The 14,592-nt window shown below is 49.2% G+C and overlaps 1 pseudogene; it reads left to right on the forward strand.

Annotated features, from left to right (window-relative positions):
* The window catches only part of LOC108538919 (glycosylphosphatidylinositol anchor attachment 1 protein pseudogene), a 31,526-nt pseudogene extending 18,236 nt beyond the window's left edge, over positions 1–13,290 (forward strand).
* The last annotated feature ends 1,302 nt before the right edge of the window (positions 13,291–14,592 follow it).

The following is a 14,592-nucleotide window of genomic DNA, read 5'->3' on the forward strand; positions in this document are numbered from 1 at the left end:
TCTTTTTTTTTTTTCATTTTTTTGAGACAGAGTCTCGTTCTGCCGCTCAGGCTGGAGTACAGTGGCGTGATCTTGGCTCACTGCAACCTCCACCTCCTGTGTTCAAGTGATTCTTGTGCCTCAGCCTCCTGAGTAGCTGGGATTACAGGTGCATACCACCACACCAGCTATGTTTTTGTGTTTTTAGTAGAGAGGAGGTTTTGCTATGTTGGCCAAGCTGGTCTTTAACTCCTGGCCTCAAGTGATTCGCCCACCTTGGCCTCCCAAAGTGCTGGGATTACAGGCATGAGCCACTGCAACCGGCCAGATCTCTTTATTACAGTAAGCTTGTGAGGTTTCTGTTTTCCTGACAGATTAATGACCAATACAACTGATGAGGGTAAGACAAATTTAGAAGCTCATCTTCTCCAGCGTTGAGGATGCGTCAACATATGGGCACTCATTCAGTGTCAGGAGTGTAAATTACTGCAGCCTTTGTAACAAAAATCTGGCAGTAACTCTTATCGTTCAAAATGCATAAGCAATTCAGCTGAGCAATTTTACTTCTACGTCCCTAAATTAGAGCCGCATTCTCTAATGTGTCTAAAGGCACTCTTGCATATTTATTACTGCAATGTTTGGACTTAAATATCCACAACTGGATAACAGGGTAATTAAACAGTTAATTATAATATGGCTCATCCATCTGTTATACAAATGAAATCAATCTCTGTGCACTGTGGTGGAAAGATTTTCTGAACATAGTTCAGATTTTTTTAAAAAGGCCAACTGTTGAATAACGCTTCTGGTGTAACACCACATACATGAAAATGTATGCAATACACCATAATATCTAACACATGTATATGTCCAAATAAATATTTTTATTTTAATTTACTTTTTCTGTGATTTTTTTGAACTTAATGGTCATTTCCTACTATGAGCCAAATAACATAATCATAATTTGAAATACTTAGATCTATGGAGTATTCAATTATTACAAGATAATTAAGACAATCTGCAATTATTAAGTGATTCAGCAAAATGTTTTTATTATATAACATCTACTAATATCATTCTTAGCCTCAGTTTTAAAAAATATGCTTTTATTATACTTTTATATTATAAAATGAGATTTATTTTATGAAATAAAATTTATGTTATAAAATGAGATTTATTTTACAGTTCATCTCCCTTGGACCTTATCTAAAGGGATTTAGTTCTTGAGCACAAAAATGATGTCATTACATCACAACACACCTTAGGGCAGGATAATAATAAGACTCTAGTGTTAGGAACTTTGACTGCGTTATCCTAGTAATGAGAGATATTAACTAGATCAATGTAATGGATTAAAAATTAAACAAGTTAGAGATGTATTTGTATGAAATGACAACATTGGTCAAGCGATGTATATTTTGCATGTTGATTGGCTGAATGATCCAATTCCATTAAACTACTGAAATAACCAGGTCATGCTTGAGATAGTAACGTAGAAACCAAAGCTATTTATTGTGGATAAAGAAACCTAAAATCTAATATCAAATATCTTTACCTCTCCACACCTATGTTGTATTATAACATTCTAATGACTCAACATTTTCTAAATAAATACATGCTTAGTTTTTGTTTTGGTTCTTATTTAAGTAACTCAGAATTCTTTTATGAGTTACTAGAAACTATTCAAACACTGCTTCTTAAAAGAGAAATCTTTATTTTTTTCTTCTGGGAAGTTTACACAAAGTAAACATATTTACCTCTTGTGTAATTATTAAAACATTAAGAAACTTGGTTCAGTGGCTCACGTCTGTAACCCCAGCACTTTGGGAGGCCGAGGCAGGTGGATCACCTGAGGTCAGGAGTTCCAGACCAGCCTGGCCAACATGGTGAAAACATGTCTCTACTAAAAATACAAAAATTAGCTGGGCATGGTGGCACGCACCTGTTGTCCCAGCCACCCGGGAGGCTGAAGCATGAGAATCGCTTGAACCTGAGAGGCAGAGGTTGCAGTGAGCTGAGATCGCACCACTGCACTCCAGCCTGGTGACAGAGCAAGACTCATCTCAAAACAAAAACAAAAACAATTAAGAAGTATTTTTAACCATGTATGTTAAAACCTATAAAAAATCAAAAGCATCAACTGAGTTTGGTGGCTCACGCCTCTAATCCTAGCACTTTGGGAGGCTGAGGGGGGTGAATTACTTGAGCCCAGGAGTTCAAGACCAGCCTGGGTGACATGGTGAAACCCCATCTCTACAAAAGAATACAAAAATTAGCCGGGCATGGTGATGCGCACCTGTATTCTTAGCTTCTTGGGAGGCTGAGGTGGGAGGATCACCTGAGCCCAGGAGGTCAAGGTGCAGTGAGCCATGATTGTGCCACTGTACTCCAGCCTGGGCATCAGGGTGAGACCCTGTCTAAAGAAAAAAAAAATCAAAATATCCAAGTAATGAAGGACAAGAATCCCAAGGGAAAGTGGTTCAAGGTAGAAAGCGTGGTTAAAAATGAAAAAAAAAAAAAAATCCAGAAATTTAAAATTTGAAATATAAATACACCCGTATAATTTATGATACAGAATTCTGCATTGAACCCCAATTCTTTCAGGACATGTGATCTTAGATAATACACTCAAGCTGCTTGACACTGAATTTTCTTGAAGGTAGTGTTTAAGAGGTGTTTCCAGCTCTGCTGCAGGAAGCACATCCGTGTGTGTTAATGCCCTTCCATAGTGCCTGCCACACAGTAAAAACCAAAAAACAGGCAGCTCTTTGACTTACAAAACTGTCAAAATGGGCATCCTCCGAAAGCAGAACGCTGGCAAGTGTCTTCAATGACACAAAATTCTGGCACCCGGCACATTTCCTCCCTTCCTCCCTGCTCTTTTGTATGGATCCATTCTCTCCTATAGCACAGCGGTTTCCTTCCACTCCAATGTGGAAATGCCTTTCTAGTGGAGAGAAGAACATGAGTACACAGAAATTCCTTTCCAAGGCTGCTTGGCCAAGCTCTTTCTCTGCCCACCTCTCTTTGGCCACCTCCTGTTGGGGTGAGTGAGAGCAGAGAGGGTACCCTGAACAAAGCCCAGCAAGATTTCAGGGCTACAATGTCCAGCAGCCAGGAGCTGAGGTGCCTACCCACCTGCCCAGGCCCTGGCGCCCCTGGCTCCAAGCCTCGTGCATCCTCCCAGGCTGACATGGGAAGAAAAGATGGGGATCTGGGAACATTTTCACTTGGCAGAGGTAGATGAGCAAAGCCCACACAACCATGCTGACCGTTCTGGTCTCCTGGCCCGTCCCCACCACCTCCCTGTGCAGAGCCAAGAGTGCTGTACTCCCTGCTGCCCCAGAGTGTGCCACGTGGTGTGATGGTTAATTTCAGTGTCAGCTTGACGGGCTATGAGATGCCCAGATAGCTGGTAACGATTGATTTCTGGGTGTGCTTTTGCGGTGTTTCTGGAAGAGATTAACATTTGAACCAGTGGACGGAGTAAGAAGATCTCCCTCACCAGCATGGGCGGGCCTCATCCCATCCACAAGGGCCGCACAGAGCAAGACAGCAGAAGAAGAGCAGACTCTCTCTTTCCTTGAGGACTAGAGTCTCCCTCCCCAGCCCACCCTCACCTTGTCCTCAGGCCTTTGGCCTCATGCTGAATGACACTGTTGGCTTCCCTGGGCCTCACACCTTCAGACTCAGCCTGAATTATGCCACCGGCGTTCCTGGGTCTCCAGCTTGCAGATGGCAGATTGTGAGACTTCTCAGCCTCCATAATGGTGTGAGCCAGTTCCCATAATAAATCTCCTCTTATCTATATGTCTATATATATATATCCTACTGCTTCTGTTTCTCTGGAGAACCTTGACACACACACATATGGAGACAGGCAAGGGGAGCTGGTGGGAGCTGACACCCAAGCTTGTGAAGCAGGGAGTGCCTCTCCCCTAGCCTATGTCAGGAAGGGGGTGGGGTCTTCGGCACAGGGAAACCTGAGCCCCACCAAGATATTCAGGGGCATGGATTTCTCCCCACCCTTCTGAACTCAGGGCTGCCCACCCCAAACCTTCAAGTTCCACTTTTGGGATATGCGAGGCCTCTTGTCTTTCACTCACCCTGGATGCTCCGTGGGGAGATTCGGCCCCTAAGGCTCACAGCCTCCTCCACTCCGCCTCGTGCCAAATGCATCTACGGGCAATGGGGGAGGCCTGAGAGGCCCAGGGCATGGGGCTTGTTCTTTCTTGAACATTTTCACTTTTACGAGCCCCGGAACATTTGTTCATCGGGTTTTTGCTTTGTCTTTCTAATGACAGTCTATTAAAAATAACAATTTTTCGGCCAGGTGCGGTGGCTCATGCCTGTAATTCCAGCACCTTGGGAGGCTAAGGCAGGTTGATCACCTGAGGTCAGGAGTTTGAGACTGGCCTAGCCAACATGGTGAAACCCCATCTCTACTAAAGATACAAAAATTTGCTGGGTGTGGTGGTGGGCGCCTGTAATCCCAACTACACTGGAGGCTGAGACAGGAGAATCACTTGAACCCGGGAGGCGGAGGTTGCAGTGAGCCGAGGTCACACCCAATGCACTCCAGCCTAGGCAACAAGAGCAAAACTGCATCTCAAAATGAATGAATGAATGAATGAATGAATGAATGAATGAATAAAAGGCTGGGCATGGTGGCTTACACCTGTAATCCCAGCAATTTGGGAGGCCAAGGCGGGTGGATCACCTGAGGTCAGGAGTTGGAGACCAGCCTGGCCAACATCGTGAAACCTCATCTCTATTAAAAATACAAAAATCAGCTGGGTGTGATGGCGGGTGCCTGCACTAGTTTAGTGCAGAATAGTCTGCACTAATTCCAGCTACTCAGGAGGCTGAGGCAGGAGAATCCATTGAACTGGGGAGGTGGAGGTTGCAGTGAGCCGAGATTGCACCACTGCACTCCAGCCTGGGTGACTGAGTGAGACTCCGTCTCAAAAAATAAATAAATAAATAAATAACAATTTTTAAAACGAGATCACTTCACAAATGCAAGTGAGTGAAACAGGACAATGGCAGGGCAGCAAGCTACTGTTATCCTCTCTCCCTGATCCTTTCCCTTCCTAGAGGCCATGGCCAGCTCTCAGTAACAGCCACAGCTGACGCATTCCTTTCCCTAAGCCCAGGCTCCTAGGAAGCCCCAGACCTTCCCCCATAGGGCACAGACAGATGATGCCTTCTCTTTTGTAAGGAACAAATATATTTGGGAAGAATAAATGTGTTTGTGAGAATCAGAGGCCATCCTGTTTGGAGGATGTGGTGTTGTAAGAACTGACTGATGTTCTGTATTTGTGCTAAGACCCTTCTGGCGACTGTGGAGGAGGACATGGGCCTCAGACACGGCTTAGGGGTGTCCAGGGCTGGCAGGGCCTGGAAGGTGCTGTCTTTCCTGGGGAGTAAAAGAGTGGGATTGCTTAAAACCATGGCATGACCTGGCAGTCTCACAGATCTCAAGGCGTGTGATCCTGTCTCAGGCCCCTCTGCTCTACCTTTCAGCTCTACTGGGCCTCAAGTTCCTCCCAGGTGGGATTTCCTTCCGTGTATCAACCCTGCCCATGAGCCCAGGTGTCTCTGTTAGGACGCTGGTATGTTCCTCTGGTTTCATAGCTCTTTGCCCACAGCAGCTCTGATGTCAGGTGGCCTGGGTCCTGCACAGGTCGGTGGGAGGGTGCAGGCCCTGGGTGAGGAGATCAGGAGCGCGATGGCTCATTGGACCTCAAAGGTGATGGGAAAGAGCAGTGTCTTCTCCGGCTCCCCACATAGCAGTACATAGCATTGACACTATATTAGGTGTTATAAGGAATCCAGAGATGATTGAGAGTACACAGGAAGATATGCTCAGGTCATAAGCAAATACTACACCATTTTCTGTCAGAGACTTGATTGAACCTCTGTGGATTTTGGTGTCCTTGGGGGTCTGGAATCAGTCCCCGATGGACCCTGAGGGCCGAGTGTGCGTTCCTCCTGGGACTGATCAGTACCTCCCCCAGAGTTTCCTAAAGGCTCAGTCTTGCTCTCACAGTGTGATTTTGTGATATTATAAGCACGTGTCTGGTCTGTGTCCCCAGTCTCTGGCACTGTAGAGTTCCTAAACCCTTGCAGTTTTCTGAGACCTGTAGGGGTAACAGGAGCTCCTTTTGTTCTGAGGTGACTCTTGGTAGGCCCCTAGGAAGCTTCAGTGTGGCCCTGGTCACCAGAAAGGCCACTCACATGATCAGAGGGTTGAAACGGTCTGTCCCACCTCTGCACCCCCAGGGAGAGAAGAGGGTGGGAGATTGAGTGAGTCACCCATGGCCAGTGATTTAATAAATCATGCCACATGATGGAACCCCCATAAAGCCCCCAAGCAACTGGGTTCTGAGAGCTCCCAGGTTGGTGACCTGTGCACTCCCTACCACAGTGCCCTGTGCACTCCCTACCACAGTGCCCTGTGCATCTGTTCCTCTTGGCTGTTCTGGAGTAGTGTCCCTTGTGAAAACCAGTGATAGGAAGCTGAGTGCTTTCCTGAGTTCTGTGCATCATTCCAGCAAACCATGGAGCCTGGAGACGGCGTTATGCAAACCCTCCATTGATAGCTGGCCAGTCAGAAGTACGAGAGGCCTGGGGCTTGTGTCCAAAGTGAGGGCAGCCTTATGGGGCTGAGCCCTTAACCTGTGGGGTCTGCACTAACTCTGTTTAGTAAGTGTTAGAATTGAGTTGTGCATAAAAGCAGTTCAGACAAGGCTGGCCTTAGAGGAGATGACAGGCCTGGTGCAGATTCACCTGGGAAGGGAAGGCAGCTGATGAACAGGGGCTGGGGGATACTCTGCTGGGCTGCCTGGAGTGCTTACAACAAGCCAGTCCATGGCCCCAAAAGCATAGTGTGTAGGGTTTTAGCCTGGCATCCAGGAGAGACTGGAGAGAAGCCCCGATCTGCCCTCCACCTCCTGCCCTGCCCAACCTGTTCCTCTAGACTGATGTTCTCCTCTCCTCTCTCCTGTGACTTTCTCCCCTGGGGGGCGGGAGGGGGGGTCATCTCTCTGAGCTAATAATTGATTTAGAAAAGTGAAAAGAAAGCAAATGAAACCAAGAGTCAGACTCTTCTAGCGGGCTGGGCTTAGGGTTCATTTACCAGATGGATGTCTCTGTCTTTCTTGCATATTGGTGACTTTGGATGAACTGAATGCAGTTGTATTCAGTTGTGTGCACCCCACACAAATAATGGAAGAGGGGTCCAAAGCCCCAGGCTCACCAAATGCAGGAGAAGCCACCCTCTAGTCATCTAAAGTGTGCTGTTGCCTCACCTACAAGACCAGAGAACACTCAAAATGGGTGTTGAATTCCAGGCCTGAATCACAGCACTGGGGGAGGAAACTGCTCTGGGCCCATCTGGGCAGACCCACTCCTCCTAGCACCTAGATCCCTCCATCCTGGTCTGGGACTACCTGTTTTTCATCAAATTTACAAGTTTTTTTTACTCCACCTACAACCCAGACATTGGCAGAGTTTCCCTCCCATCCTTAGAGATAGAGGGTCAAACCACATGTTTGGAGGTTTCAAGATTTCTCAGAAGTCTTTTTCTAGTTTTCTGGTATTAAATAAAAAAAAAAGAATGCACAGATGAAACATACAAGGCTACGAATTTTCACAAAGTCAATATGCTGTGCAAGTAGTATTTAGGTCAGAAAACAGATTTATCCCAAATTTATCTGATAAGAGGACCCCAAATCCTCCCCAGGGGTGCTGACTGCTCAGCCTCCTACTCCATGACATCTCCATATGTGCAGCGCCGCCTCCCCACAGCTCCTGTGGAAGGCCTGGATTGCTGCCATGTGACCTTGGAAATGTCATTTCTCCTTCTGGCCTCATTTCTCTGTCTGAACCATGAAAGTGTTGAAGTTAAATGACTTCATATATTGTCTTCCTCCGTTGATCCTTCCAGTGGCTTCTCTTTATATCCAGATTCAAATCCAAGTACCTTTCTTGCCTATGTAGTAGGCAGCCTCCCTAATGGCTCCCTGTGATCCACACCCCTGGGATACACATCCTTGTGCAACGCCCTCCCTTTGAGTGTGCACTAGACCCTGTTCTAATCACACAATGTGGCAAAAGTGATGGGATATCTCCTCCAAGGTTTAGTTGTTAGTAACTATGGCTGACATTTTCCCAGATCTTCTCAGCTCTCTCTTCCCCCCTCTCTCCCTCTCTTTGCCTCCCCTCTCTTTCCCCCTTCCTCTCTCTGAGCCCTGGCTCTGGGGAGCAGCTGCTCTGTTAGGAGCTATCCTCAGGGGAGGCTCCTGTGGCTTAGGACCCAGAGAGGACAACAGAGGGGAACTTGGCCCTTCAGTCCACATGGAATCCTTCCAATAGCCCCATGAATAGCTTGAAGGTGGATCCTGCCCCAGTTGAGTCTCAGAGGAGACCTCAGCCCAGCCCCCTGAGAGACCGTGTGGTAGAAGCACCCTGTTGAGTTGGGTTGGGCCTGGGCCTCCTGTGGAAACAGAGATAGTGAGTGCCTGTTGTTATGGGCAGCTATGGGTGGGGCAGTGTTTCCACACAGCAGTGGGGCCCTCATACAGCAGACCTGGCCCAGGATCTGCTCCACCCTTCCCTCCCTCCCCTGCTCTGCCCCCAGCTCTCTCCAGCCACACTGTCTCCCTTTCTAAGCTTCTTTCTGGACAAACTCGTCTGCCCTGGAGCCCCTGCACAGTTTCACCTCCCCACACTGTGCTGGAAATGTCTGCAGGACCGGCTACCTCTTATCGTTCTGCTCATGGCATGAATGTCACCTCAGGTAGGCCTTTTCAGATCCCCTCACCAAGAAGTGGCCCCCAGGCTCTCCTGCAGCAGTTGCTTTACTTCGACACAGCACTTGTTCCTTTCCCCACTTATATGTTTTGTGGTTTGGTCCCTCTCCCCCTCCAGATCGTGCCTTCCCAGAGGACAGGGACCATACCATGTCTGTCTTTTTCACGGCGGCACCCAGGCTTAACTCAGGCCCTGGACATCACGACTGAATGAGTAAATGGTAGGATCTGGAGCCCCTTGCTCCCACATCCTACCACGGACCAGCTCGGACTGTGGAGATGGATGCTGACAATAGGAGAAGCAGGTCAGGTTGGAGGCGGGAAATGGCCTGAATGACCCCGGCTCTTCCCTGGCTCAGGTGCTCCTGTAGAACACAGTGGGCACATGTCTCCACCTGGTGGCCAGAGCTAGCACTGCATCCAAAGAAGGAAAACCACGACACAGAACTTGGAAGGCAAATCCACTCTCCTGCATCCCAGGCGGCAAAAATCCAAGAGGATTGAGAGAAATATCAGAAACTCTTCTTACCCCTACTGCCAGCACTGTCCCGGGGTCCAGACACTTCCAAGGCCTCCTCACCACATCCAGGGAGGTGGCCCCAGCTCCACTTACACAGTAGGAGGACCCAAGTCTCCCACACTGGGGTCTTTGCCCTTGTCCAGGGATGCATGGTCCATGCTCTGCCATGTCCTGGGCCACTCCAAGTCTCAGGACACCAACTGCCCTGCCTTCCTCTGCTCAGAAGGGCCTCCAGGGGTAGAAAGCATTTTCTAAGAACCTCGGAGCACAGCGGGTCATCTATGGAGAGCTGGGGCAACGGAGGCTTTCTGAGCCTGTGGGAGTCTTGGGGTGACCCACGCCCAGCACCTCAGTATGTGGGGAAGGAAACTGAGGCCTTCTCTCTTGTAGCCCCTTCAGTCTAGGGAGCTCATCCTGGTGGAAGCTGCCCAGAGCAGTGGACGCAGGACTCCAGGTCCTGCTCTCCCCTGACTGCCCTGGAGGTGGCACCAGACCAGGCCGACCCGAGGGACCTTAGGGATCCCCTAGCCTGGCCTCTTGGCATCTCTCCCTTTCCCATTCTATGGGCCCTGGTCATGGTGCTGGTGACTGGATGCTGCTGTCTGTAGCAGAGCTGCCTCAGCCTCTTTCTTCTTTCCCTTTGTTACCTCCCCAGGATCCGCTTCTCCTCCCACCCTACCCTTAGTCATCCCCTGTGATGTCAGCTTGTGTGTGCCTGTGGGTATGCACCATGGGGATGCTGAGAGGAAACAGCCTCTCCTGGGAAAAGTAAGCGGGGATCTGCAGCATTCTAGCGGCTCCCATTCCCAAAACAACCCCATGGGATATGGTTCAGCCCTGGCCTAGGAAGCGGTAACTGGACTCTGCCCATGTCCTGTGTCCTGGGCCAGCCCCTCCTCTCTCTGGGCCTGGGTTTCCCAAGTGTCTAATGAGGAGTTGGACTGGAACTGCATATGGAGGCCTCACCGTGGACCCTGTCCGACTCCTCCATACTTGTTGGGTGTGTGGGATGTGCTCTGGGTGCCCTTGGGCCTCCTAATGAGTGGACATGTGTGGGCTTTGAGGGGGATGCCTGGGCCTCATGTCCATGGCCACATGTGCACACAGGGTCTGCATGGGCCCCAGGTGGCAGGTGCACCAGAGCCACACTGCACAGCACATTGCACGGTACCAATGGTTCCTCCAGCGCGTGTCCCACATGTCCCCTGGTTCCTGTCTCCTGCAACCAGGAAGTAAGCCAAACTTACTTAACCACATGGACTTTGGGGAATGGAGTAGTTCCCCAAGGGGAAACTGGACCTCTGTGACTACTAGAAGTGGCCATGGATGTGGGACCGGCGAGAGCCCCAGATCTTTATAATCATGCCAGTCGCCTACACCCCTGCCTCTTGCGTGTGTCCCAGGGAAGGGCAGGACTGGTCCCAGCTCACAGAGATTCAGGGAAAAGTGAGTACCTCAGCTGGAGTTAGATTTGTCTACACACAGCAGAAAGTTCAGAAGAGTTGTGGCACAGACCAGAGAGAATGCTTTCTCTCTCCTGTTAAAGAACTCTGGAGGTGGCTGTCCATGCTGACTTGGGTTGTCCCCATGGCCATCAGCCAGCACCTGTCCTGCTGTCCCAGAGTCTCAGTAGCTGACTTCTGTCCTCAATGCTGTCTCTGGACCCCAGAGGGCTGTGCTTCAGAGGTAGGCAGAGGAGAGAGGGAAGGACCAAGACCCGCTCAGCTGTGTGAGTTTCAGGCAGGCAGCTTCCCCGAGCCCCTCACAGTGCCTCTGCTCATGCCCAGTTAGCTTGGACTTGTTCTGGTCACCTTAGCTACAAGGTAGGTTAGTTAGGAGCAGTAGCCTTTTTGCTTGGCAAATTGCTGCCCAGGATAAAACTGAGCCCTCTGTTCTTAAGAAAGAGGGAAGTATGAAAATCCCGGGTGAAGACCAGCGTTGTCTCCCTACAGTGAACTGCAAGATGAGGGGGAGGGACTGAGTTACCCTTAGATAAATTGGGAATTTATTTGTCTAAAACAGACTCTCTTTTCTTGGTATTTATTCATTGAAGAGAGAGAAAAAGTCACGACTCCTAGCCAGGATGTGTGAGTAGGACGGCTGTTTTCAGTGCCTAAGCAGGACAATAGGAAGCAATGTGTTGGCTTCTACCTGCCTGTAATTTGTAAGGAGCTCTGAGAAAATCCTCTTCTGTTTCATCAATGGGGCAAGGCCAGCACAGGGGTTTATGGAGACGTCTAGGCAAGCAGCATGTTCCTAGAAGCTAAGACTAATTTAAATCTCTGTAAACTAAAAAAGTAGAATGCTTTGACCCCACCATTTTGACTAGAGATACTTTAATTCTCATAGTGAAGACTAATAATACAAATAATCCGTGCAAAATGGATAATGGTTAAAACTGTATGTGGTACAACTTATGATGACTAAAAATTGTTGGAAGAAAAAGATTTTGGAAAATATTTTGTTGTGTTTAATGTGATCCGGAAAAGTTGACTTAAAGAAATGCTGATTCCTGAAGAAAACTTACAATAGCAGAATCTGTAGTCAGTTAATTTTGATGTGGCCCAAAATGGAGTCATTTAAATAAAAAATGATTAATCCTGATAAAATAGTTCTGGTGAATTAAAAATAAGAGTCGATGAGCTAGAGGCTGGGCATGGTGGCTCACATCTGTAATTCCAGCACTTTGGGAGGCCAAGGCAGGTGGATCACTTGAGACTAGGAGTTTAAGACTCACCTGGCCAACATGGTGAAACCCTGTCTCTACTGAAAATACAAAAAGTAGCCAGGCATAGGTGAGGCATGCCTGTAATCCCAGCTACTCAGGAGGCTGAGGCAGGAGAATGACTTGAGCCCAGGAGGTGGAGGTTGCTGAGAGCTGAGATGATGCCACTGCACTCCAGCCTGGGTGACAGAGCAAGACTCTGTATATATATATTAAAAAAGTGGATGAGTTATAATTGGGTTTCTATCCTGTAGTTTTATAAAATGGATCAAGGTTTTAAAATGTCTGAATAAAATTTGCCCTGGACAGCTGCCCAACCTTGACCTGCTCAATCTCTTCCAGACCTTCTGCCAGAAAGGGGGCCTGTTGTGCACGCTTCAGGATAAGCTGCAGCCCTAGGACTGGATGTCGTTGGCCAGACTGCTGCAGGGCCTGCAGACACGACTGCTCATGGCTCTGTGGCAGGCCTCCCGCCACCCCCACCACTCCTATGGCCTCTTCTTGTGCTACCGTGTGGAGGCCCGAACCCTGTGTGGCATCAATAGCTTCCGCCAGTACAAGTATGACCTGGTGGCAGTGGGCAAGGCTTTGGAGGGCATGTTCTGCAAGCTCAATCACCTCCTGCAGCACCTGCACCAGCCGTTCTTCCTCTACCTGCTCCCCACCCTCTCTCACTTCGTCTCCATCGGCCTCTACTTGCCTGCTACTGACTTCTTGCTCCTGGTCCTTGGTTTCAAGGCTCTGAAACTGTGGATGCAGCTGCCTGAGGCTGGAGCGGGTCTTGAGGAGCCCGAGAGGGGTCCCTGGCCCCAGTGTCCCGCCTCCCCCAGCACAGGGTGGTAAGCCCTCAGGTCCCAGACAGGGGCTGGATGGTGCTGAAGCTGGTAGCCCTGATCTGCCTAGCACTGCAGCTGGGCTGCATCATCCTCACCAGTTTCTCACTGGACTTCTTGCTGGCTGCCACTATGGTGCCTGCCGCTGCGCTCGCCGAGCCTCATGGGCCCCGGACCCTCTACACTGCCCTGCTGGTGCTGACAAGCCCGGCAGCCACGCTCCCTGGCAACCCATTCCTGTGGCAGGAGCTGCAGGAGGCACTACTGTCACTGGCCGAAGGCTGGCAGCTCTTCCTTGCAGTACTGGCCCAGGGTGTGCTGCAGCACCACACCTAAGGCGCCCTGCTCTTCCCACTACTGTCCCTGGGCCTCTACCCTTGCTGGCTGCTTTCCTGGCATGTGCTCTTCTGGAAGTGAGATCTGCCTGTCCAAGGCATCAGGCTGGGACAGAGACTCCCCAAGAACCCCATTCTGCCTCCTTCCGGGGAAATAAACAAGTGCCTATTTCAGCTGCTTTAAAAAAAAATGCGCTGGAAAATACTTTGTTAACAAAAAGATTTAAATATTGGTATAATTCTGATTTAAATGTTTTACTTAGCACAGAATCAAACATAGCATAGGAACAAAGTTTTCTGAGACAAAATGGCTGGGTTAAAATGGGTTTAAATGTCTAGAAAAATACTTAGCTAAGTTAGCAGTGTGGTTAAGTTTTTACTTATTTTATTTTTGAGATGGAATTTCACTCTTGTTGCCCAGGCTGGAGTGCAGTGGTGCAATCTCGGCTCACTGCAACCTCCACCTCCAAGGTTAAAGTGATTCTCCTGCTTCAGCCTCCTGAGTAGCTGGGATTAGAGGCAGTCGCCACCACGCCCAGCTAATTTTTGTATTTTTAGTAGAGATAGGGTTTTGCCATGTTGACCAGGCTGGCCTCGAACTCCTGACCTCAGGTGATCCATCCTCCGTGGCCTCCCAAAGTGCTCGAATTACAGGCGTGGGCCACTGCCTCTGGCCAAGTTTTTTTTCTTTTTTTTCTTTTGAGATGGAGTCTAGCTCTGCCCCCCAGGCTGGAATGCAGTGGCGCCATCTAGGCTCACTGCAACCTCTGCCTCCTGGACTTAAGCAATTCTCCTGCCTCAGCCTCCTGAGTAGCTTGGATTACCGGCACCCACCACCACACCTGGCTAATTTTTTGTATTTTTAGTAGAGATGGGGTTTCACCATGTTGGCCAGGCTGGTCTTGAACTCTTGACCTCAAGTGATCTGCCTGCCTTGGCCTCTCAAAGTGCTGGGACTACAGGCGTGAGCCAACACGCCCGGCCCTGGGCCAAGGTTTTAAGCAGATGAATTAGTTATATTGTACTGAAGTACCAGATGACTCCCCCAGATTGACTTCACATATTTTGGGCCCACCAGAGCTTGCGGGCTGGGCGTTCAGGATTGAGGCTGCTCCCCACTGCATGGCCATGCAGGAACCCAGAATCTTTCCATCAGGTGCCTTCGTCATCTCTGGGACCTCCTCCCACCTGCATCTACCGGTAGAAGGGGAGAGTGTGAGAAAGGCATTGGAGGCTTTTGTGGGCCAGCTCTGGAAGTGGCTCACGTTAGTCCATTGTCTCCCTTTGGCAAAAGCTGGTCATAGGACTACACCTAACACAAAAGGGGACTGTGAACTACTCTTTCTCTCCTTCCTTCCTTCCTTCCTTGCAGAGGTGCTTGGGA

The sequence above is a fragment of the Rhinopithecus bieti genome, unplaced genomic scaffold (genome assembly GCF_001698545.2).
Source record: "Rhinopithecus bieti isolate Rb0 unplaced genomic scaffold, ASM169854v2 scaffold_15133, whole genome shotgun sequence".
NCBI classification, from domain to species: Eukaryota; Metazoa; Chordata; class Mammalia; order Primates; family Cercopithecidae; genus Rhinopithecus; species Rhinopithecus bieti.